The 24,297-nt window shown below is 44.5% G+C and overlaps 2 protein-coding genes across 13 annotated transcripts in view; both read right to left on the reverse strand.

Annotated features, from left to right (window-relative positions):
- LOC310826186 (tigger transposable element-derived protein 1-like) overlaps window positions 1-24,297 on the reverse strand; it is a 1,677,490-nt gene that overhangs the window by 213,626 nt on the left and 1,439,567 nt on the right. The gene's annotated exons all lie outside the window — the stretch shown is intronic.
- Window positions 1-24,297, reverse strand: part of CALD1 (caldesmon 1) — a 181,645-nt gene that overhangs the window by 134,950 nt on the left and 22,398 nt on the right. Inside the window, exon 2 of one of the 12 annotated variants that reach the window (XM_083700186.1) lies at window positions 5,443-5,584. The exons of the other annotated variants lie outside the window; for them this stretch is intronic. The gene's annotated coding sequence lies outside the window, so the exon portion shown is untranslated. The remainder of the gene's footprint in view (window positions 1-5,442; window positions 5,585-24,297) is intronic. 12 annotated transcript variants of the gene reach the window in all.

Genomic DNA, 24,297 nt, shown 5'->3' on the forward strand with positions numbered 1-24,297 from the left:
TACAATACATTTCCAAGATCTTCTAAAGCCTATGGGAAGAGGATTCCACAATTGCAGAAATTAGCTCCAAGTTTCTCATCTGTGCCCAATTTTTCCCCCAATCATAGAAAGCAGATTTTTTTCAACCACATTCTTTTATGCCAAGAAGCAACACAGATGAGAGACAATGGCCACACACACCCCATTTCAACAAAGCTTTCCATTGCGTGCCAAAATAATAACCCACAGCGCTCGGCATGCGTACCGTAGCGGTCAAGTTACATGAAACGCAAGGAATTGCTCAGAAATGTCATACTAATGCATTGTGGCTTGATTGTTTTCTGAAAATGGTCATTTTGCTCCTTGCTGTATGTACAGAAAAAGTAGGCTTGGAACAAAGACATTGAAGGCGAGGAGTGGAGAGAAAATGTCCAAGATTGGTTCTTTGTTGTGAACCAATGTCTTGGGCCAAAGGGAATTGGGGCTTAATTAAACTCATTATTTATTGGAAGATGTATGCATATACCCATGCATGAAGGGAGAATCCAATTCACTTTTGTTCTGGGATGTGCCTTCCCGGGTTCAAAACCATCAAGAGCTCTTACCCAGTAGTATAATCAGCTGGGGCTTGTGTGGAAGACATGAAACATTTCGCCCCACTCAGTGTGGCAGCTGAGGTACGGCTGGCATCAGCAGTGGGCAAAGTCAAGAAATTTGCCAGGGCCCAAAAAATGTTCAGGGGGCTACCGGTGATCCCACACACCACCAAAATCTCTGTCCACATGCCCACACGGGCAGTGTGACAGAGTTCCTATTTGATCCAAGCAGGAGGAATCTTCTGTGTGATTGCAGACATGGATTACTAGGCAACAGAAATACATTAAATGAAAGGAGCTGCGTAGAAGTATGACCGGGAACTCCTTCCAGTCTCAAAGGATTCGAGGCTGGCTATGGTCATGAAAGGATGGAGAAACCCCCGCTGCCTCTGCTTCTTGTTAGAAGACCTGGCTCCAGATTGGGGCAGGGATGGACGATGGGCTGTTTCCCCACAGCTTACCAAGTCAGAGCTGACCAGGACCTGAATAAAAGGAGACTAAGGGGAGATATGATAGCCATCTTCAAGTATCTCAAGTGTTGTCACATGGAAGATGGTGCAAGCTTGTTTTCTCCTGCTCTGAGGGAGCAGGGCTTGACCCAACGGCTTCAAGTTACAAGAAAGGAGATTCTGATTAAACATCAGGAAGAACTTTTCTGACAGGAAGAGCAGTTTGTGGTTGTGGACTCTCCTTCCTTAGAGGTTTTCAAGCAGAGATTGGATGATCATCTGTCTTTGATGCTTTAGCTGAGATTCCTGCATTGCAGGGGTTTGGACAACTCTACAATTGGGTTTCCTTCCAACTCTACAATTCTATGACCTCCAAGATCCTGTGCCATTTGGGCCCCTTGGTAGTAACCTTGGTAGGCCTTAACCTCCACTCACACTTTCTCGAGAGCTAACCTGGCACCAGAAGGGCAATGAGCCAGGATCTGAGCAGTCACTTGGCTCCCGGTCCACTACAGTGCCACTGCTGGTCAGCAAACCCACCAATGAGTAGCAAGAGTGAGGAGGGTGGGTGACATCAGCAATAGGGAGAAATCTATTACATTCACATTTTAATATGAGCTTACCTAATCTGTACCCCCAAGCAAGAAAGCAAGCAAATACAGCAATCCCTCATAATCTGCCATTTCCTTCCCCACCCCCCAAAAAACCCCTCAAGGTGGTCACACAGTTCTTCCCTCCCCATTTTATCCTCACAACAACCCTGTGAGGTAGGTTAGTGATTGGCCCAAGGTCGCATAGAGAACTTCATGGCGGAGTGGGGATTCAAACCATAGTCTCCCGGGTCATAACACCCTGAACTGTAACACCACACTTCGAAGCAAATGGATTTGCTTCATCAGCTATTACTTCTCAGAGTCTGCTTACACATGAGAGCTCATGTGGTTAAGACAACCACACTCTCTTCTGTTGCTGTTCACTGCAGGGCTCACCATACTCTCTCCTGGGTTGCATTATAGCTCGTGCATCCTGTCTGGAGCAGGTTTTGAACAGGAAATATCTGCTGGAGGTACGCAGCTGTGCCAGTTTGGAGGAGAGAGGAAAAACAACAGTTGAATGAAAAAGAGACAGAGGAGGACTACTGGAGGAGGTGATACTTTGATTTATTTTTACAGTGGTACCTCGGGTTACAGACGCTTCAGGTTACAGACTCCACTAAGCCAGAAATAGTACCTCAGGTTAAGAACTTTGCTTCAGGATGAGAACAGAAATCGTGCTCCGGTGGTGCAGCGGCAGTAGGAGACCCCATTAGCTAACGTGGTGCTTCAGGTTAAGAACAGTTTCAGGTTAAGAATGGACCTCCAGAACGAATTAAGTTCTTAACCCGAGGTACCACTGTACATCAAAAATCTTCCATAGGATGGTTTCTTAGCACAGCTTTTAGAAGGGGCTGGGTCTGTCACATTGACAGGACTTGTGTATGCCAGCGGCGGTGAAACTGCGGCCTTCCAGATGTTGCTGAACTACAACTCCTACAAATACAGATGTTTCATAACAGTTAGATAGGAATCTGGAGGCCCAAACTAGACACGATTAGGACAACCAGCCTACCCTGAACCTCTCAACTGGCTGCCCCCTTGGAAATATGTCTCACAGCGTTAGGTAGAACTTGTTCTCAATAATCCTGTATGGCTGCAGTCTTAACCAGAGTGACATCAAAAACCTGGCATGTTGTTTTTTTGCAGGGTGGGGGGAAGAACCTCTTTAGGAGTTATTTTAGTACTTTAGGCCTATTTTTACATAGTTTCATTGGCAAGGCTTTCAATACATTTTTGTGGAACAACAGCCTGCGGCAAACATCTAGCCCACGAGCCAACATAAACAGTGCATTTATAACTTTTGAAAACAGAAGAATCTGGTGACAGAAATCTAAATCTGAGCCTATGCATACAAATTAGCATATGCAAATCTGAAGCCAACCTGTGTCCTCTGTTTTGGCAATGCATGTCTTTTCTCTTTTCTTGCACGGGGGGGGGGGGGAGACCATTGTTATGTGGAAGAGCATTCGCCTTACATGCAGAAGATCCCAAGGTCAATCCCAGGCACCTCCAGACGGGGCTGGGAGAAACTCCCTGTCTGAAATCCTTCAGTGGTTACCAGTCAGCACTGGCAATACTGAGCTAGACCAACTGGTCTGACTCCTTGAGGGGAGCAGACAAATCTTTCTCTTGCTCTATGGCAGCCTTTCTCAACCTGTGGGTCCCCAGATGTTGTTGAACTACAACTCCCATCACCCCTAGCTAGCAAGGCCAGAGCTCAGGGATGATGGGAGTTGTAGTCCAACAACATCTGGGGACCCACAGGTTGAGAACCGCTGCTCTATGGCATTCAGATGGAGGTTGTTTCATTGAGGACTTCCCCCCACCCAAGGGCTCCTCTCACACCTCTTCCTCATAGGCTGCGACCAGGATGAACGTAAGCCACACCCCCAAACTCTAGGTCAGGAAAGGGGAACCTGTGGCCCTCCAGATGCTGTTGTGCCACCATGGCCAGCAAGAGTTGTAATTCAGGGCTGGCCCACCCATGAGGTGGTGAGGTGACTGCCTCAGGTGGCAAAATCCTCATGGGCAATGTAGATAGTTATTCAGGCCAAGTTCACCCATGAGGGCAAGGCAAAGCTGCCACAAGATCCACCAGGACAGCAGATCAAATGTTGACCTTTCTTTTCCCCCTTGGTCCTGATGTAGATCTTCCCTCATCCCTTCTTTCCTTGTGGGGAGGAGGCTGCCATTTTGGGGTCTGCCTCAGGTGTCAAAATGTCTTGGGCCAGTCCTATGCAGAAGATGCCAAGTCACCCATTTAGGTCTTTCATTCCCTCGTCTACCATCCACCATGTTTTGCTGTTCTTTCACCACAGAACTATATGGTTTCCTTCCAAAGGAGGGCCAATGCTTCTGTTGCTCACACTCAGGAAGAAGTGCAGGCCGCAGCCAAAAAAATTATAAGAAACATACATATCCATCATGGAACTCACTAACTCTTTCCCATAAACATCATCTGTTTAAATTCCCGTGCCACAGGGATGCATGTGGCACTCTAGTTTTGAATAACTATCCTTTTTCAATGCATACTTACAAGTCCCAACAGGACTAGCTCTGCATTTCAGCTGCCCATTAAAATATTATAGTTGAAAATACAAGTTCTTAATCGGTGTTGGGTTTTCTTCATTTAACACTTGGGAGACGGACAGCCCAGAAAAGCTCAAATGCTCAGAATAAAATCCAAAACATGCGAAAATCTCCTGGGTCCAAGCTGCATAACCAATCTTTTAAAAAGTTCAGCCCAGGTTCATGAAAGGTTCACACAACCTTTTTAAAACAACAACAATAATAATAAAGCTTAACTATACTGAAGGGGAAGGGGTGTGGGTGGGTAGGTGGGTGTACACGCTTCAATAGGACGAGGAGAGCAAGGGTAGAAAGATCAAAAGCTTCATGTTTTTGTAAGTGAGGGAACTGGACATCCATGAAGAGATTGGGAAAGACAGGCAAGTCATAGGCTTGAACCAAGGGTGAAAGGGCATCAGGTGAGACTGAGGTAAATTTGTGACCTATCAATATAATCGTTGAAGTGTAAAGCATTAGCACCAATCCTGAAACAAGCTATACAAGTGCTTTCCCCCGACTTTGCTAACTTGCTTCAGGATCAATGCTTACTTCGTTACTCTTTGACAGTTACACCAATCGCTTGCAAAGTTACCTCAGTGATGGATCTAGAACAGGGTTGAATCAAAAGGGGTGAGTGGTTTTTTTCTCAAAAGCTTTCCATAGAAACAAAAACTGCCCCCCTTTCAGATCTTTTGAAGAAAACTTTTATTAACGGTGTGCCTATAGCATAGGTTGAGACTTAGAGGTTTTCCATATGGACCGTTTATTGAACATTCATCCTGATTTGTGTTCACAATATTTGCACTGAAGTTAAATGACAACTGCTGTTTATTGGGCATTCATTCTTATTTTGTACAGAGATTACATGATATCACATCAAGTGATGGTTACCCTGTACTTTTCATTTCATTCTCCTTTCACTTTCCTTGCTGCAAAAAGTCTAATTTGGTTGTGGGAGGCAGGTTGCTTGTGCAAGAGCCCGAAATCCATATTAATTGTGCAGGTATATGTTTGAACCCCACCTGCAAAATACCAATAGCCTGGAAACAGTCTCAGTCACACCTTTCCACTCTTGCAGGTCCGTCAATTTTAGTCTCTGCCTCTTTAGGACACTTACATGCTATTGGATTGCTCATTACTTGCATATATATTTTACCTTGACCCTTTGTCTTCATGCCAAAAGCATCTATTCCTTGGAAACATATCAAGGTTAGGATATTCTGCGATGGCGATGGGAAGCAGAATTGCTCTTACCGTCAGGTAATTCTCTCTGGTGTTAACCTATGTTCTCTAGTTCAAAAACCACTGCTTCTACACCACTGAATCAGCACTGAACTGCCATTCCAAACTGGAGATTCTGGAGCTATCAATCTACGTGTCTCAGGTCTGCATGATCCTATGGGAAAAGACAAAAATGTGTGGACCTCTTTAGGTTTGCAGGGGGTGTGGCTAAGTGCAGCATGATCAAAGTTCATAAAATGGTGTTTGGTATGGAGAAAGTGAACAGAGAGAAGCATGTCTCCCTCTCTTAGTAGAACTTAGCATGATCCAATGAAACAGATTAGTACTTTGCACAACACATAATTTAGGGAGTTGAGCACAGAGGGCCATAGCTTAGTGGCAGAGCATCCACTTTCCATGCAGGAGGCCCAAAGCACTTCCAACTAGAGCTGGGGATGTTGTCAGGAATGAGCCAGCTCCAAGCAAAGGTTTGCAGCCAACTGCAGAAAGCAGCCAGGAACAGAGAGGCTTAGATGTTAGCCAGACAGGGGAGAGCTGGCAGCTGCACAGCTGACCTTGACGGGCAGGCTGATAATGTAGTAGCTGAGAGCAGGTTAGAACACAGCCAAAGCTCACCGGAAGCACAAACAGGAGCGAACAAACTCAGAGACAGCCTCTCAGAACAGGAAGAGTTTGGAGATGATCCACTAAGTCCAAAGAGTCGGTGAATGGGAGGGTTACTAGACAGGAAGCAAAACAAAAGATGTAAGGGTCGTAAGTTCAATATCTTCTGTTGACCGTGGAAGGAGTCTTCAGAAGGGTCATCTTGAGTAATGATGCCCGAGGCTTTGTCAGAGCTGTCCAGAGCATTTTTGCAATAAATCCTCTTTTTTAATTACCTACACTTACTGTGCTATCAAGCTGGGAACCTGGACTCCTGACAGATGTCCTCTTGTCACAAAGCATGGAGATCCTCTGTTATAAACCATGAGACCTTGGGGTCTCAAACTACAGCGGTGCCCTGTGAAATACCAAAATCCGATGCCCTCCTTGCCTCTTGCCTTGCATCATAGTTGCAGAGCCCCCGAGGCCCCGCACCCAGTGTGACAGAACCTGCCGCACTCCCCTAAAATTCCACCTGCAACTGCCAAGCACCGTAGACAATACTGACCCAGTGCCAGATTGACGTATAAGCTAAACAAGCAATAGCTTAGGGCCCCACTCTCTTGGGGGCCCCCAAAAAAATTGAAGAAGAAAAACCATGGCTGTACATTTCCAAAATATAAGGTCATAACCTTATGACCACTGCTCCATTGTTATTGCTGTTATACAATTCCATTCACCATATAGATGGGTTTATGAAACATTTCTGTATCCTTCTGCTGTGCTGAAGAAGTCTACGAAACAGTGGGTATATCCGGAATCACTATTCTGTTCACTACGTCTGTTTGCGGACCACTTCGGCAGCGTTGGACACCATAAAACAAAGCTTTACGGCTTGTTTTCACCAGATAAGAATCTGACCTATTGCTTCTTTCAGAGGCTTGCATAGTCTACAAAGACTTTCAGAGACTTATAAGACTTATGTTTATTTGGTTCCACGTTTTCAAGAGAATCCGTCTAGGCCAGCATCCTGATTTCACAGTGACTAACCAGATGCCTGTGGGGAAACCCGCAAGCAGAATTCAAGCACAAGAGTGTTCTCCTGTAGGTGGCATAAGGAGCTGCAGTGAAAAGTGCCCCACAGTAAACCCCCATGAAAAATTGGTGCTTCAGTTTCCTATGTGCCAGTGGCCACCTGTGCTGTATTATTAGTATTTTAGTATTAGTATTAGTATTATTAATTCATTTTATATACAGTGGTACCTCAGGTTAAGTACTTAATTCGTTCCGGAGGTCCGTTCTTAACCTGAAACTGTTCTTAACCTGAAGCACCACTTTAGCTAATGGGGCCTCCTGTTGCCGCCGTGCCGCCGGAGCACAATTTCTGTTCTCATCCTGAGGCAAAGTTCTTAACCTGAAGCACTATTTCTGGGTTAGCGGAGTCTGTAATCTGAAGCGTATGTAACCTGAAGCGTATGTAACCTGAGGTACCACTGTACTGTCCTTTATCAAAAGATCTCAGGGCGGTGTACAACATTAGAAATACATTACAAAACATCAAGGACGGAAACATAATAAAAACCTAGTAGAAAGCATACTGACAGAGAAGCCTAATAATAAAATAATCATAATAATAGCAGTCCCCCCCACACACACACACACTTTCACGGGCCATGGCGACTTGACTGAAGTGGTGGGCAGCTTCTTGTGTTTATTTTTCTTTTTTCATGTGGCATATTGAAGACTAAGTCTTGTTGTATTGCTAAAAGGTCTACAGTAAACCAGAGTGCGACCCGGAGGATGTACGTGAAAGTTGGAAAGATCGGGGGGAGACTTTAAAGAGCGTGTCTTGCGGGTGGGAAGGGTGATAGATTGGCTAGAAGGCAAGATATCAAAGGGCTGGATATCACGCCATGTTTGTTTTGCAAATCTCCAGCCGAAACATTTCAGAGGAATTATGAAAAATGAAATGAATCATTGTGCGGAGGGAGACGCCACATTATTGGTTCCCACTGTGCCTTTGGCTTTCGCAGAAGGCAGATTTGCTCTGCAGCCTTCCCAAGGACGTGTTCAGCATTCCATACATTTTGTTTTATATCACTAACGTCTCATAATGAAAATCCAGTTAAAAGGGGGGGAAGTGGGCAGTAGGGCAGATTATAAATCTACTTAAGATACAGAAAGTGTGTTGTTGTCCAGGGGGGGCGGAGGACAACTGGATATTGAAACAGAGAGTTATATCAGCATACATGGACTGCACGTGCTCAGCGGCCACTGATTTGCTGACTGGCTGTTGAGGGAAGGAGGGAAGACTAGATGGGGAGGGAGGTTGCAATGGAGTATCCTGGGAGAGGACACAGCTAGCTGGCTGGCTACTTTGGACAGGAGCTACAATGCTTGATGTTTTGTTCTTTTCAAGCCTGACTTTGGCCCAAACCCTTTGTGGAGGTGGGGGAGGGGAGCCATGTGATTAAACTTGCCGCTCTTATTTTGCAGTAAAACAGCTGTGAGGACCCATTCTTGATCATGCTCCCAATCTGGGTGAGAGTCCCATACCAGTTTCCTGCTGGAGGTTACCCCCCCCCCACCCTTTAATGCCACACACACACAAGCACACACATGCACCCTGTGTGCTAATTTCATTTTTTTAAGTAGTAAGTTCCTTTAAAAAAAAAAGTTGTCACTTATGTACACATTTCGCCAAAGTGCATGACTTCCATCAAAATTCCTCAGATGCTCTGTCCAAGCAGAAACCTCCAGTTTGCTCTCAAATTTTGCTTGAAGCAAACTTCCTTCCTTAGCCTACTGAAACACATGCAATTGCTTCCATCATTGCCATGGCCCTTACTCAAAAACCCAAATGTGCCCACGGGGCTTTAAAAAAAAGGTTGTTTCCTCAGTGGTTAGGGTAGGTCAACACCCTCCAGCCTGTAAAATGTTCCAGAAGAATGTGGGGAATTCCTGGGCAGTATTCAACCTACACATCCTACCTGTGCAAGGATTTATGCTTGTGAAATGGGATTCTCCCTCCACCCTCCTGAAATCTGTTCTAGAGGGTTAAAGGTAAAGGTAAAGGGACCCCTGACCATTAGGTCCAGTCGTGGCCGACTCTGGGGTTGCAGCACTCATCTAGCTTTATTGGCCGAGGGAGCCGGCGTACAGCTTCCGGGTCATGTGGCCAGCATGACTAAGCTGCTTCTGGCGAACTAGAGCAACTCACAGAAATGCCATTTACCTTCCCGCTGGAGTGGTACCTATTTATCTACTTGCACTTTGACGTGCTTTCAACTGCTAGGTTGGCAGGAGCAGGGATCAAGCAACGGGAACTCACCCTGTCGCAGGGATTCGAACCACCGCCCTTCTGATCGGCAAGTCCTAGGCTCTGTGGTTTAACCCACAGCGCCACCTGCGTCCTTCAAGAGGGTTAAGGGAACCCTTATCACAGTTTTAGTGGGGTGTAGGGGGAGAAGATTCTGTAGTGAAAGCAAAATCACTCATGTTGGGAGAACTTTCGCTTAGTACTGCGTTGGCTTTCGCCCTGTGTTTGCCAAGAAATCCAACAGCAATGGTGTTAAAGAACAGCTAATCTGCATTAAAGTGATCTTGTGGAAAGCACTGTTGAAGTCGTTCCTTCTGTGCACTTGGGACGAAGCCCTTGGATCCGAGGCCTGCTTTGGAGAAAGGCTGCCAGGCCATGTCCTTGCATCTTTAATTTCTGTCCCTCAGCCAACATTGTCTCCTTGTGCGGAACAGACCTCGAAGGCTCCTTCCACACTCTGCTCGGCTTTATTAACCCAACTACAGCCCCCCAAAGGATTGTTTTTAAGTGGAAGTTATGAAAATAAATGTAAAATATGTGCTTGTACTTCATAAAAAGGAGGGCAGGGGTTGTTCCACTTTAGAATAAGAGATTTTAAAAGTTTGGCAAAGGCTGTAAAATGAAATGTATAAATCTCGGGCCAAAAAAGGGTTACGCTCCACTGAGGTGTGCTTCTGCTGATAGATGAAAATGTTACAGAAATGAGCCTAACCAAAACTTCTGAGTGCATTTGCCTGGTGTGCTGTGTTTTATGTTCCATAACGAGAAATTCCATGGGTTAAAGCTTGTCTGGTTTCTGTGCCTTCTGAAATGGTATTCCTTCTTTCCCTTAAGCCATCCTTCTTCAACCTGGTGCCCTCCAGAAGTTCAGCCCAATGGGATCAATTGTCTAAAACATCTGGAGGGCACCAGGCTGGCAATGGCTACCCCAAACCCAAGGGATGGGGCCTTAGAGGCTAATTGCAGGTGCTCAGTTGGATGGCGGGAGGAGTACGAAACATGTTGAGTTGAATCGACAGTAAATTGTTGTTGTTGTTTAGTCATTTAGTCATGTCCAACTCTTCGTGACCCCATGGACCAGAGTGCGCCAGGCACTTTTATCTTCCGCTGCCTCCCGCAGTTTGGTCAAACTCATGATGGTAGCTTCGAGAACACTGTCCAACCATCTCGTCCTTTGTCGTCCCCTTCTCCTTGTGCCCTCCATCTTTCCCAACATCAGGGTCTTTTCCAGGGAGTCTTCTCTTCTCAGCTTCAGGATCTGTCCTTCCAGTGAGCACTCAGGGCTGATTTCCTCAAGAATGGATAGGTTTGATCTTCTTGCAGTCCATGGGACTCTCAAGAGTCTCCTCCAGCACCATAATTCAAAAGCATCAATTCTTCAGCGATCAGCCTTCTTGATGGTCCAGCTCTCACTTCCATACATCACTACTGGGAAAACCATAGCTTTAACTGTACGGACCTTTGTTGGCAAGGTGATGTCTCTGCTTTTTAAGATGCTGTCTAGGTTGTCCATAGTAAATTGGACATCCTTTAATCCATGGGTAGGCAAACTAAAGGCCCGGGGGCCAGATTCGGCCCAATCGCCTTCTCAATCCGGCCCGCAGACGGTCCGGGAAGCGGCATGTTTTTACATGAGTAGAATGTGTCCTTTTATTTAAAATGCATCTGTGGGTTATTTGTGGGGCATAGGAATTCATTCATTCCCCCCCCCCAAATATAGTCCGGCCCCTGGTCTGAGGGACAGTGGACCGGCCCCCTGCTGAAAAAGTTTGCTCACCCCTGCTTTAATCCCACTAAAATCCATGGGGTAAGTTAGTCACACAGCTATGATGTGTCCCATTGATTCCAGTGGGTCTAAGGTATAACTAACTTCCTCTGCGTCCAACCTATTCTTTGTTGCTGCAAAAACTATCGGTGGGGCAACAATCTCCCCTCTCCACCGGAACACATGTACTGTTGTTCATGTGCAATGTGGCTTTTGAATTCTGTTTTTGGCAAAAAAAAAAAAGGAAAAACCTAGGAAAACAGGGAGCTGCCTTATACCCAGTCAGATGATTGGTCTGCCCAGTTCAGGACTGTCAACACTGACTGGCAGCAGCTGCCTAGGGCTTCAAAGAGGAGACACTCACAGCAAAACTTAGAGAAGTTGGGAGTGCAACCTGGAATCTTTTTCACAGAACTTGTGTGCTCTACCACTGAGCTACAGCCTTTCCCCAAAGAGAACCCTTTCCTGAAGCAAGGTATTATTTTTTGTGTGCAGCTAGACACAAAATACAGAGCTGTAAATAGTCTCTGCATTTGGAAACCTGATAATGTGCAGTTTGAAAAGTGGAGGAGGAATAAGACACATTAGGCATATGCATCTATTAAGCACTTAAATGACAGGCAACATAAGGGACACCATATACACAAATTATATCAGGGTAGAATGCATTCAGTTTCCAAGAAAGAAAGAAAGAAAGAAAGAAAGAAAGAAAGAAAGAAAGAAAGAAAGAAAACACTTCCCTTTTGGGGTCGAAACCTCCTCTACTTCACCTTCCTCGTCGGACAGGTTAAGCTTCAGCACATCCTTAAATAGTAAATACCCTTCAAATACTCTCTTTTTGTGTCTGCTGGTTAATGAAGCATATTGCTACATGAGCACCTCATTTTTTAAGGTAAGGTAAGGGACGCGGGTGGCGCTGTGGGTAAAACCTCAGCGCCTAGGACTTGCCAACCACTACATGAATCATTGATGCATAGCAGAAATTAAATATGGCTGACTCCTATGTAAAAACTGCCAGAGTGGCTGGGGCAACCCAGTCAGATGGGTGGGATACAAATATTATTATTATTATTATTATTTATTATTATTATTATTACTCTTATTATTATTATCATCATCATCATCATCATTTGTAAGCATCAGCAAGGAGCAAAGCACACTTTGTTCAGCTTTTTGTGGAGGGGGCAGTATCTGATGTGGAATTTCTGTGGTAGGATAATCTACTTTTAAGAACCCCTGTCCCCCAAAAGAACTGAAGTTGACCCACCCCCAAGCTTCCTGCTTACAGCTTTCCCACTTGCATCTGGGTGGCTATTATGCAAACACAATGCTGGACTAGATGAGCTCGATCCAGTTGTGCTCTTCTCTTCAAGAGAACATAGGAACCTAATTTTTTAAGGTAAGATAAGGTAAGGTGGGACACAGGTGGCGCTGTGGGTTAAGCCACAGAGCCCAGGGCTTGCCGATCAGAAGGTCGGAGGTTCGAATCCCCGCGACGGGGTCAGCTCCCATTGCTCGGTCCCAGCTCCTGCCAACCTAGCAGTTTGAAAGCACATCAAAGTGCAAGTAGATAAATAGGTACCGCTCCAGCGGGAAGGTAAACGGTGTTTCTGTATGCTGCTCTGGTTCACCAGAAGCGGCTTAGTCCTGCTGGCCACATGACCCGGAAGCTGTACGCCAGCTCCCTTGGCCAATAGAGTGAGATGAGCGCCGCAACCCCAGAGTCGGTCACGACTGGACCTAATGGTCAGGGGCCCCTTTACCTTTAAGGTAAGGTAAGATAAAGGACCCCTGGACGGATAAGTCCAGTGGAATTCGACTATGGGATGTGACACTTAACCCCACTTTCAGGCTGAAGGAGCTGGTCTTTGTCCACACACAGCTTTTCTTGGTCATGTGGCCAGAATGACTAAACCGCCTCTGGCACACAGCACACCGTGACAGGTGCCAGAGCACATGGAAACACCATTTAAGTTAAGATCCCCATTACCCAAAGTTCCTTAGAATTTGCCTGCCTCCTGAAAATCAAACTAGTCTTTTTTATTTTTTAGCACCTCCCCAAATTACTGAGCTGAATATTTCAGTCCATTCCTAGTGACCTGGCAAACCTGACTTTTCCCCATCCATTCTCCCCCTGGATCTATCATTCTCTCCTTCCCAACATGCCAGGGTCAGTCCTTTGAAATGCTAGTGAATTCTACACCTTGCACAGCACAATCTCAGCACTACAGGCTATAGGCTTTGGTTTCCCACCCATTTCCTTCTTTATGGCTGTCATCTCCATGTCCAATCCAGTGTCTAAGGAGACAGCCAGGCTACAAACTGAGTTAGTAAATTATCTGTCTCGGCCTTAGCCCAACAGAGGACTCTGCATGACGTGAAACCTTCCTTATCGTATCAAATACTTACCCACAATGTGGTCCAATAAAAGACAGGATTTTGATCTCCTTAATGTCTTTAAAGAGGAGATGTAGACAATTCCTTGGTTTATAGAGGGTCATTTTCAAGCCAAAAGCAACCCTCTTTGTCAACACGGAAGCCAAACTATTATCGGAATTTTCCATATTCCATATTCCATGACGACTTTGTCTTATTTTTCTTCTTTTGTAACACTACTACAGTCCTGTCCTGCTGATTTCTGAGATATTCCACCAAAAGAAAGAAATACAATCCTAGATCACAAGGGCTCCTTTTGCCTCTTAAGGGAGGAAGTGTGTGTGTGTGTGTGTGTGTGTGTGTTCTCCTCAAGAGAACATCATGTTATTTCAGTAAAATTTACCTTGAAGGGTAACAAACAGAATTCCAGAATCTTGATAATTCCAGGACAGCAGGCACTTTCCGCTCAGTGTGAATGTGTCTGTCCTAGTGAAAATAAAACAATGAATGTATAGAGAACTTGGCAGGTGCACAGGAAATGTCTAGAATTCTCAAGGCAACTTTAACGGATGCTGATCTGGATTCTCTAACTCTAGACCTGCAGATGTGGTGGAACTTAGAAAGCACAGGGCAACCTTCTACCTGAGACACCCAAACTGAAATCAAGGTGTGTGTGTGTGTGTGTGTGTGTGTGTGGGGTTTCATTTTGGCAGATTTCACTGACTTCGTTTTTTATAATCCAGAGCACTCTCCCCCGTACACTCCAAAGGCACATCAAGGCAGAGCACTTTTTAGAAGCACGTTGCTAGCCAAGATATACCTCCATGGTCAGAGGCAGTATACCTCTAAATATTTGCTGCTGGGAATCACAGGGCACTGCAAGAACAAGATGACAGATGGCCTTTGGCCAGATCCAGAGTTTTCATGTTCAGACTGGGCCAGCTTTTTAAATAGATAAGGTCAGTGAGTCTAGATTCAGGTAGGTAGCCGTGTTGGTCTGACGGAGTCAAAATAAATTGAAAAATTGTCCAGTAGCACCTTAGAGACCATCTAAGTTTGTTCTGGGTATAAGCTTTCATGCGCATGCACACTTCTTCAGATACACCTGAAGAAGGTCAGTGGAACTGGGTGGACTTGGGCAAGTCACTTTCTCTCAGCCTAACCCACCTCCCAGGGTGGTTGTGAACATAAAATGATTGATTATATATATATATATATATATATATATATATATATATATATATATATGCTTATGTCACATGCGCCTCCATCCCCTTCCTTGAGCAGGCAAGGCCCTCTGCAGTGACAGCACTAGCAGGCTTACATAATGGCAGGTGCATGATGCGTCTGAAACCCCACTGTCCTAGAGTCCTCAGCCTGAGACTATGGGAAAAACATATGGTGGTTGGTTTCTGTCCAGCATAACCAATGCTGCTTCGTCCAATGCCGGTGAATAAAAATGGGATCTGCAGCAACAGGTTGCACCTGTCCACTGTCTCCGTCGGCCAGACACACCCTCCTCCAGATGCTCCATTGCATTCCCCCTCCCACTCAGTATTCTGGGATCCCCTGCCTCTGCCCCATGGCCATTGAGCATGCTTGGTCCTCGTTGGATTGGTTTGCAGTGCCCTTTCCCCACTACTTTAGGGTTTTCTCCTAAAGATGTTTTGTCCACTTGTGCACAGACACTATTCACTACGTATGCATCAGCACTGACTGCTAAGCATCAGAAGTGGAGGCGATGGTAATACCTCTTAACGTTGATTGTCTTGGTATAAGCAAAGCTGACTTAACTGCAGTTCTGTTAGCTGTGATTCACGCAGAAGAAATATAGCTGCTGATAAACTGATTTTTTAAAAAACCCAAAACCTAATTAAGTAGAGAAGGGGGAGATGGGTTGCAAGGGGTCTCACCGTTAAGATGGGTACTGAACTCTTACTTTCCCCTTTGAAGTTCTTAGTACATTCCTCGGTATCTTTCGCAGCCTAAGATGTTGTGTGTCTGCTTCTGATTAGATAACTGACATTAAACTAGGCCAAACAAATGCCGATCTCTTAAAATAAACTGCAGAGGTCTGTGAACTCTGCAGAATGCAACGGAGAGGTCTCCCTTCCATGAAATACCATTCTTTGAAAAATCAGGTATTTGGCAGGAATGTTCCTTTTGTGTTATCAACCCAGCATCAAGGCATTAAAAAGGGTTGATAAACATTGCATAGCAGTTTGAACTTGACTCTTGGCATCTCTTAAAGCAGCATACAACTTTCCCCTAGAGCAGAACCTAGCAGGAGTACTTTGAGTCGAATATATCCTGGATACCTTGGTTCTGTTATTTTCCTCCATTAGTGTAAAGATAAAATATAGGCTATATAGGGTTGCCATATGTCCTCTTTTCCCAGGACACATCCTCTTTTTCATGGATATGTTAAATGAGAGGAGTCGTCATGATCCGTAGTTAAAAGTAGAAGCTGACAAATGTGTCCTCTTTTTTTGCTCTTCAAAATATGGGAACCCTACCGACGACATCAGTTCAAGCGGAGATGCAGCTATAATCAACAAAAAATGGGCATCATTATGAACAAAAAGCTGATCTAATGTAATATACACCATTGGTACTAAGTGACAGCTCTCTATAACCACTTTTTTTTTATCAGACAGTGGTACCTTGGGTTATATACGCTTCAGGTTACATAGGCTTCAGGTTACAGGCTCCGCTAACCCAGAAATAGTACCTCGGGTTAAGAACTTTGCTTCAGGATAAGAACAGAAATCGTGCTCCGGCACTGTGGCAGCAGCAGGAGGCCCCATTAGCTAAAGTGGTGCTTCAGGTTAAGAACAGTTTCAGGTTATGAACGGACCTCCAGAATGAATTAAGTTCTTAACCCGAGGAACCACTGTACTAGGAAGCTGCCTTATACAGAGTCATAGAATTCTACAATTCTACAATCATAGAGTTGGAAGGGACCTTGAGTGTCCCCTAATTCAACCCCCTGCAATGCAGGAATATCAAATAAAGCATCTAGGACAGATGGCCATCCAACCTCTGCTTAAAAACCTCCAAGGTAGGAGAGTCCACAACTTCCTGAGGGAGTCAGTTCCATTGTCAAACAGCTCTTACTATCAGAAAGTTCTTCCTGATGTTTAATTAGAATCTCCTTTCTTATAACTTGAATCCATTGGTTCAGGTCCTAGCCTTCAGAGCAGGAAAAAAGCTTACTCTATCCTCCATGGGACAGCTATTTGGATATTTGAAGATGACTATCATATCCCCTCTCAGTCTCCTCTATTCCAGGCTAAGCCACATGAGGCCTTGTTGGTGGCACAACCACCAGGGGCTGCCCAGTTGCCACTGGCCTGTGACAGGGCCTTTTCAGTGATGGTTCCTCAGTTGTGGAGTGCCCTCTCAAGGGAGATGTTTCTGTCCTCATCATCATTAACTTTTGGGAGGAATTAGAAACATTCCTGCTTACCCAGGCATCGAGTGGCTTAAGAATACTGTTCCTGACAACCCCAATATCATTGCATGCAACAATGTTTTTAACTGTAACTGCTTTTAGATGTTTTTAATTTTAACTGTTCTTAGAATGTTTTAACTGTTTTGGAATGTTTTTGCTTTGTTTTTTTCTTAAAGAATGTATCCATTTGCCACAGATATAGTCTTTTACATATAATATTATATATTTTATGTTGTACAAATGATATTCAGTCATGTGATTCCCCCTTTAAGTCTGCAGTCGTACATTCCAGACACAGATTTATAATTTAATCTGCTATCTATGAAAACGAGGCCTCACTTATACTGTTTGGCCAATTGGCCAGTTTTATATATATATATATATATATATATAGGACATTCATAAAGCAATTTATCAATAACAGATGTAATAGAGAGAGACTGGACATTCAGTAATAAACATAAAATCAAATTATCTGTTCAGAGTAAAATGAATGTGGTTCTCTGGCAAAAGCAGTAGATTAGTAACTAGCAACATACTAAATATCCTGGTGTTGCATCAACATTTTGAAAATGTCCCTTACAACTGTATTCTGTGATGAAAGACCAACATCCCAAGAATGTTCTAAACATAACAAAACTTTTGGGGTTTTTTTGGAAACACGTGCTTCTTTGAGGCCTGCTTTGAGACCTATGTGGATTTTGAGACCTATGTTGCAGTATTTTGCTGAAATGCTTCTTCCAAAATCCAGCAGGTTCTAATTAAAGTTCTACAAGCTTTAACGACAAAAGGGGCTTAGAATGAGAAGTGGCCACCATTTCCCATCAAAGCTCAAGATTACATTTACAGCACCCCCAAGTTTTACGTACCCCCTTGCCGTTCCAATTGGTTTCTGAAAAGTTGTGTCTTTGATATCTCTTTGACTCACGGGAACAGGCAAATCAGTTGACTAACCATCATTCAATTTAAGTGAGTGGGCTTCCCCTTTAAATCAGTGATGGAGAACTTGTTGGACTCCCACTCCCAGCATGATGGGACTGCCAGCATGATGAATGCTTGGGGATGGTGGGAGTTGTAATCCCCCAAATTCTGGAGGGCCACAGATTCCCTACCCCTGGTTTAAGCATAACATAAGAACTGTTTCTGGTGCAGTGTGCAAATCACCAAATGGCAAAGCTTGTGAAGTCATCACAGCGGAAATCTTTCACCATGGGTGGGGATTCACACAAAAGCATCACCTGACCATATCGGCATTACAAATTCAAACTAATTTCAAGCCTGCGCCATGGCTCCCAGGCAAGGAAACCTCAGGAAACGTCATTCAGTGATGGGTCTCGAGGCCACTAACAAAAAAATATATATATTTCCTGTTGGACCCTTTGTTGTTATAAATTCTCCTAGGAAGCAAAATTAAGGAAGCAAGAAAAGTAGTAGACAAAGTACCAGATAAGACCACTTGATAATTTTGACAACTGCTAAGCTAACACAAACAAGCAAACATGCAGACTTCAAGATGTCAACTCCTCCAAAAGTACTTCAGCCAAAGAGAGAGAGAGAGAGCGCATAAATTCTAATATTTGATAAGTAGATAAAACTTTTCCTTAAAGCTTTCAACTCATAGGACTGAAACTGTAAACAAAGGGAAACAGGGCCACTCCCAGTGGTGGCTGGATAGTCCTAATCTTCAGCCTCTTAAATATATCAATATGTTACATGTTTGCTGAGTGGGTATTTGCGCATACATCCTGTTCCAGGGTATCTTTTCAACTGCTGGAACTGGGCCCAGTATGTCTCACTCCTTCTGGCTGCCTCCTTCCCCCATCTGTCAAAGGCAGGGTGGGGTGAGGGACGGAGGGAAAGGGAGTCAGTGTTACGCTATTCGAAAACAACATCTTTTAAAAAGCAGATTTCAAAAGTCAGGTTTTATTGAACGTTTAAAAAAATAAAAAGACAAATGGGGAGGGGGAATAACACGCAACATCTGATCCAGTCTATATTGATACTGACAGCTCAGAAACAGAATTGCATTAGTTATGTCGGTTCTGGGCCTATTGGACAGATTCTTACAAACACACCCCAAAAACACTCACCAGAGAAGAAAAGCTATTCTTCCCATCCACAAAGAACATGCCTTATTACAGACCACAAAAGTGTATGAATCTGAGAGCAATACATAGGTTACCCAGACCTACATTATGTTTTGTGGTCTTTACGGAGGAGGTGATCAATCTATCTATCTATCTATATCTATCATCTACCTATCTATCATCTATCTATCTATATCTATCTATCATCTATCTATCTATCTGTCCATCCATCCATCCATCCATCCATGGATTTTTATGCTACTTTACACCACTCTGATGCTTTGTGAGACAGTGGTCTATAAATATGTATGCCAATCTCCAATATCCTCACATTCTGACCAAGGCCCTGGGGAGGACTATGCAAACAGAAGTTGCCTTGGCTGTCAGTGTTTGTCCCACTTAGCCATGGGGTAGGCTGGCAAATAGGAACACTGATGAGAAAGGGGGGAGAAACCGAGGCCATCAGGGGCAACTCTGGCCCCATTCCAATCATGTGACCCTGATAACGTAACTTTGCTTTCCTGCATGTAAGCAAACAACTACCATCGGCAAACTACAACATGTCTGATCACCATTACGGAGGGCAAAAGTGACCCTGTTTCTGAAATGAGGACAATGGTAGCCTCTGTTAACATATTCCCATGGATCACACAGCATGCAGAGATGCATGTGGATCTCTCCCAAGAACCTGCCATAGATGGTGCTTTTCCCCAGTTCTTCTCCATCTCACTCTTCATAATGATGCATATCTTCCCATCATACACCTATGTTCATTATCATCATTAAAGTAGTCTTCACTCTACAGACACTGTGAGAGGCCAGTGGGGTTAAGGCAGAAGAGGATAGGAAAAGGTTTCTACACGTGGCTGAGATGGGCTACGCCAGTCTACAAAAACCAAGCCAGTCAGCGTTGGCACCACATATTGTCATCTCCTGTGAGGGGACGTCTGACACGAGGAATGACACATCCCTCCTCATGAGGGATGTCCCATCACTTCAGAGGGGAAGGGAGGCCAGTCTCTTCCTTCCCCTCCAAAGCAGCCATAAGGGGTGATAGAAAAAGAGCGTCCTTTTAAAGAATTGTGATATTGTGGCCATAAATTTCACCATAAGTGCTATTTCAATAAGAATTAGTTTTCATTGTGGTTAGGCTGAAGTTCATTCCACTGACCACTGTAATACTATGCTAACGTAAGTCACCAGAAAGTCTGGGCTAGAAAAGAAGATTCCAGAACCTGGCATTCTCTAGGAGAAGCCCAGAGTCCACCTCAAATACAATCTCGTAAGAAAAACATTCTTTTCTTCCAACTTGGCTGCAAGACTCTGCTGTGTGACTCTCCACTGCACAGAGCCTGTCAAGATAAAATACATGTGCGGACATATAATATTTTCTGAGCATTTTATCAACTTGCACTTTACTGAGAGGCAGCCAAAATTATTTTACTTTTTTCTCCCTCCCAGAGAGGGCTTTAAGACTTCTAAATATTATTACCCGTGAATTGATACAGGATACAGAATGCCGAGGTTCTTTGTGCAGTTTTCTGCCATATATCCTGTCGTGAGAATAACGTGTGAAATTTCTGTTTCCATTACAGGAAGAAAAAAAAAAGATGTTAGTCTGTCTTGGAGTTCAATATACCCAGTGAAATCTCCAAGGGGAGTTTTGACTTAATAAGGCCTGTTGGACTGATGCCATGGTCACCACAGAACAATGTTTATCTAGTATATTAAAAATAAAAAGTGGAGTTGTAGTCTGTTTCGTACTGCCAGGTTTTGAGTGTGATGGTTGGACAGCAGGCAGAGGCGACATGACAACGGCTTCCATATTCCCCAAATCTCTCCACCCCAACTCAGCCAAAACATTCCTGGATAACAAATTTACATGTCAAAGAACACGTCTTTGTTCTTCTGATCTTCCTCTCAACCAACGAAGGGTATTCTTTCTTTCCTTGTGCAAGTGTTTAACAGAAAACCCAGAGTGTACCTTAGGAGGAAACAGTTGCATCCCTCTGCACCCAAAAAGGCCAAAACAAGGACAAGGCACAATTGGCCTCTGAGACAAAACTATGAATGGATGGATCAATTTCAGGCTCTCTCAGATCTTCATTTTCCCAGTGTGAAGTCTGCTTGTCCAAATACCTAATCAGCTTGCAGATGGGGCGGGAGAGAAGACCTCATAAAAATTTGTTGGCATTTTTGTATGCAATTTCATAAATTTCTGTAATTACGTTCACTAATGTATTCATTTTTACACAAAAATTTCCCCTCATATGTGTGCTGTTGTACACTTTTTTTGAAGAATTGCATCACACAATTCAGAGATTGGTGGATGTTGAAGAATATCTGTGTTTTGGTTCCTGTGAATTAGGTAGGTCTGCACTGAAATGAAGACATAATTCCTCTCCCATCCCTAGACAACTATACCCAGCAGATGACCAAAACCAAACTCTTATCCGAAGAATAGGTGCCCTAAACCAGGTCAGGCCATCTAGAGCCCTCATGCTGCTACCACAGGAAGTGATCATGGAGGTGGGGGTTAAGGTCATCACTGCACAGGAAGTTCTTTACATTTCTGGTATGTGCTTTATCAAACAAATCAGGAATGCAAGACAGCACTCAAGAAGGTAAGGGAGAGGGTATTAATGCCATTTGACAAGTCTTGCTTCAGTGGCCTCTCCTTCTAGGTAGCCTCCAATCTGCAAAGTACTGTTTTCTATGCTTGCCCAGTGGCTGGCAGCACCATGATACAATACGATAATCTTTCTTGTCATTGTCCCATACAGAACAATGAAATTGAAAAAAATCTACATGAGACATTCAAAAACCAACAAGCCTGCTATCCCAGCCTGGTTGGCCCCCTTAAAACTCTGATACCCCATAATTAAATATAATATACTCCCATAGAGACTACCTTAAAGGTAAAGGTAAAGGGACCCCAACCATTAGGTCCAGTCATGGCCGATTCGGGGGTTTCGGCACTCATCTCGCTTTATTGGCCGAGGGAGCCGGCATACAGCTTCCGGGTCATGTGGTCAGCATGACTAAGCCGCTTCTGGCGAACCAGAGCAGCACATGGAAATGCCGTTTACCTTCCCGCCGGAGCGGTACCTATTTATCTACTTACTTGCACTTTGTGCTTTCAAACTGCTAGGTTGGCAGGAGCAGGGACCGAGCAGCGGGAGCTCACACCATCGCGGGGATTCGAACTGCCAGCCTTCTTATCAGCAAGTCCTAGGCTCTGTGGTTTAACCCACAGCACCACCCGCGTCCTTACAGAGACTACCTTACACTGTGTTTAAAACCAAAATTGCATTTGGATAGAAACTGTTTCTTAGGCGGCTAGTCCTAGTCTTTCTAACCCTGTACCTTCTTCCAGAAAGCAGAAGCTGAAAGGCCACACCAAACAAGGCTCTGGGATATCTAAAATTAGGATCTCCCCGTGCTTTTTCGTTTTGCAAATTAGTAGCCCCTTGGGGGCTGTTTTGAAGATCAGAAACAATTATCTGAGAGGAGGTATTGAAACCTTTCTCCCATTCCCTGATGTAAGCCAAACACTCCTCACCTAGAGAAATGTCTATTAGTAATGCAGGGCTTAGAGCTGGGAGGAAACAGGAAGAGATGCTGTTTAAGCCACTCCCCCTCTGAGTGCCTAAGAATGGCCACACTGGACCAAGTCAATGGCCTATCTAGTGCTGCCCACACAGTGGCCAGCCAGAGGTCCATGGGCAGCCCGCAAGCAGGACCTAAACGCAACAGTCACACTCCCCACTTGTGATTCGCAGCACCTGGTATTCAAAGGCATAGAATGCTGCACATACATTTCCTAACCCCACAAAATCTCTGCTTCAAGCTAGCAGTGGGGTAGTTTCAAGACCCATCCAGGACTGTGGTTAACCACATCTGAACAAATCTTCCCAGCTCAGGGTGCCAGTGGGTGACAACATACACTAAGACTGAAGTGTAGCAAGAAGGCCTCATTGTTCTGCTGTCCGTGTGAAGTCCTGGGAACAACTAATGGGCTTCATACCACCTTCCAGTTGGACTGGGTTGACACTACATGTCCTTCTGGACCTGGAGAGGGTTGTGAGGTCCAAGTTCACACAGACAGTGGTTGCTCACCAGCTTCAAGGTCCACTTGCCAGTTCCACACCCCTTAGGGCTGTTTCAAATGTCAAATCTGATGCTGACAAGGTTCGCTTGTCAGTATGCACATATGGAGAAATCATGCGAAAACAGGTTATGTCCAGGTGCCTTTCATTGTGATGATTCCATGGCCTGCACCCAGCGGGAACTGACCCTCAAAACCTTGCATTTCAATTACCTGGTACGTTGCCACTGTTTCTCGTCTCCCACCACTGATTCCAGAATACTGTCGCCTGCTGTTAACTGGTTCTTAGCAAACAGGTATGTTGGCACTAAACCTGGACAGCTGGCGTATATTTGTCAAGTATCTGCATTCACTTTGGCAAATGACATGAGTTCAGGTTTCACTTTGATGCTGGTCTAGAGAGTGTCCAGCGTTTCCGTTCCAGACAGTGAAATTCACGACTCCTTTCTAACAGAGGGTGATGTCCACAGCTTGGAACCCATGAAGCAATCCAAAGGGAGCAAACCTCTCTTCTATCTGACCATCATTTAGTACAGATAACAGCATCTAACATCTAATTTGCAGCTCAAGCTCACCTGTTTCTTTTTCTTTCTCCACAACATGAGCACAGCTTAGTACTGAGGTAGCCATAGATCTGTAGCTTAAAAAACAAAAACACAATACAGTACCCACATCTCTTTTAAGTCAGTTTCCCTAAGATTATCAGAGCTGTATCCTTGAGGCGTGGCTGCGTCTGGGAATCCTCAGGGAAGCTGGCGTTAGTAAGAAAACTGTGGTGGGCCTTGAAGCACAAATATTTTTCCGATTACATTTCAGCTTCCCGTTTTCCCTGCTTTTCCCCCATGTCTTCACCCTTAGCTATAAAATGTGCTCTGAAAGGCATGTATCAGTGCAGGGAGGGGTTGAAAGACAAGATGGGCAAATTTCTCCGGGAGAGCAAGAATTATTCATAGTGGGGTTTTGCCAGGAGAGTGTGAAAAGAATGATTTAGAAAAGACAGAGAGAAACCAGTCAATAAGTTACCTTACTGACTGTTTTTTGTTTGTTTTTTTGTTTTTTTGTAATTTCACCAAGGCCAGCAAGTACTTTAGAAGTAAGAGTGAAATGGCAACAGTTCTTGTCACCACAGCTTTGAAGATTCTCAGATGGATGCATTCAGAGGGTTCAACTGTGAAT

This window comes from Podarcis gaigeae (genome assembly GCF_964106915.1).
Source record: "Podarcis gaigeae genome assembly, chromosome: 10".
Taxonomy (NCBI): Eukaryota; Metazoa; Chordata; class Lepidosauria; order Squamata; family Lacertidae; genus Podarcis; species Podarcis gaigeae.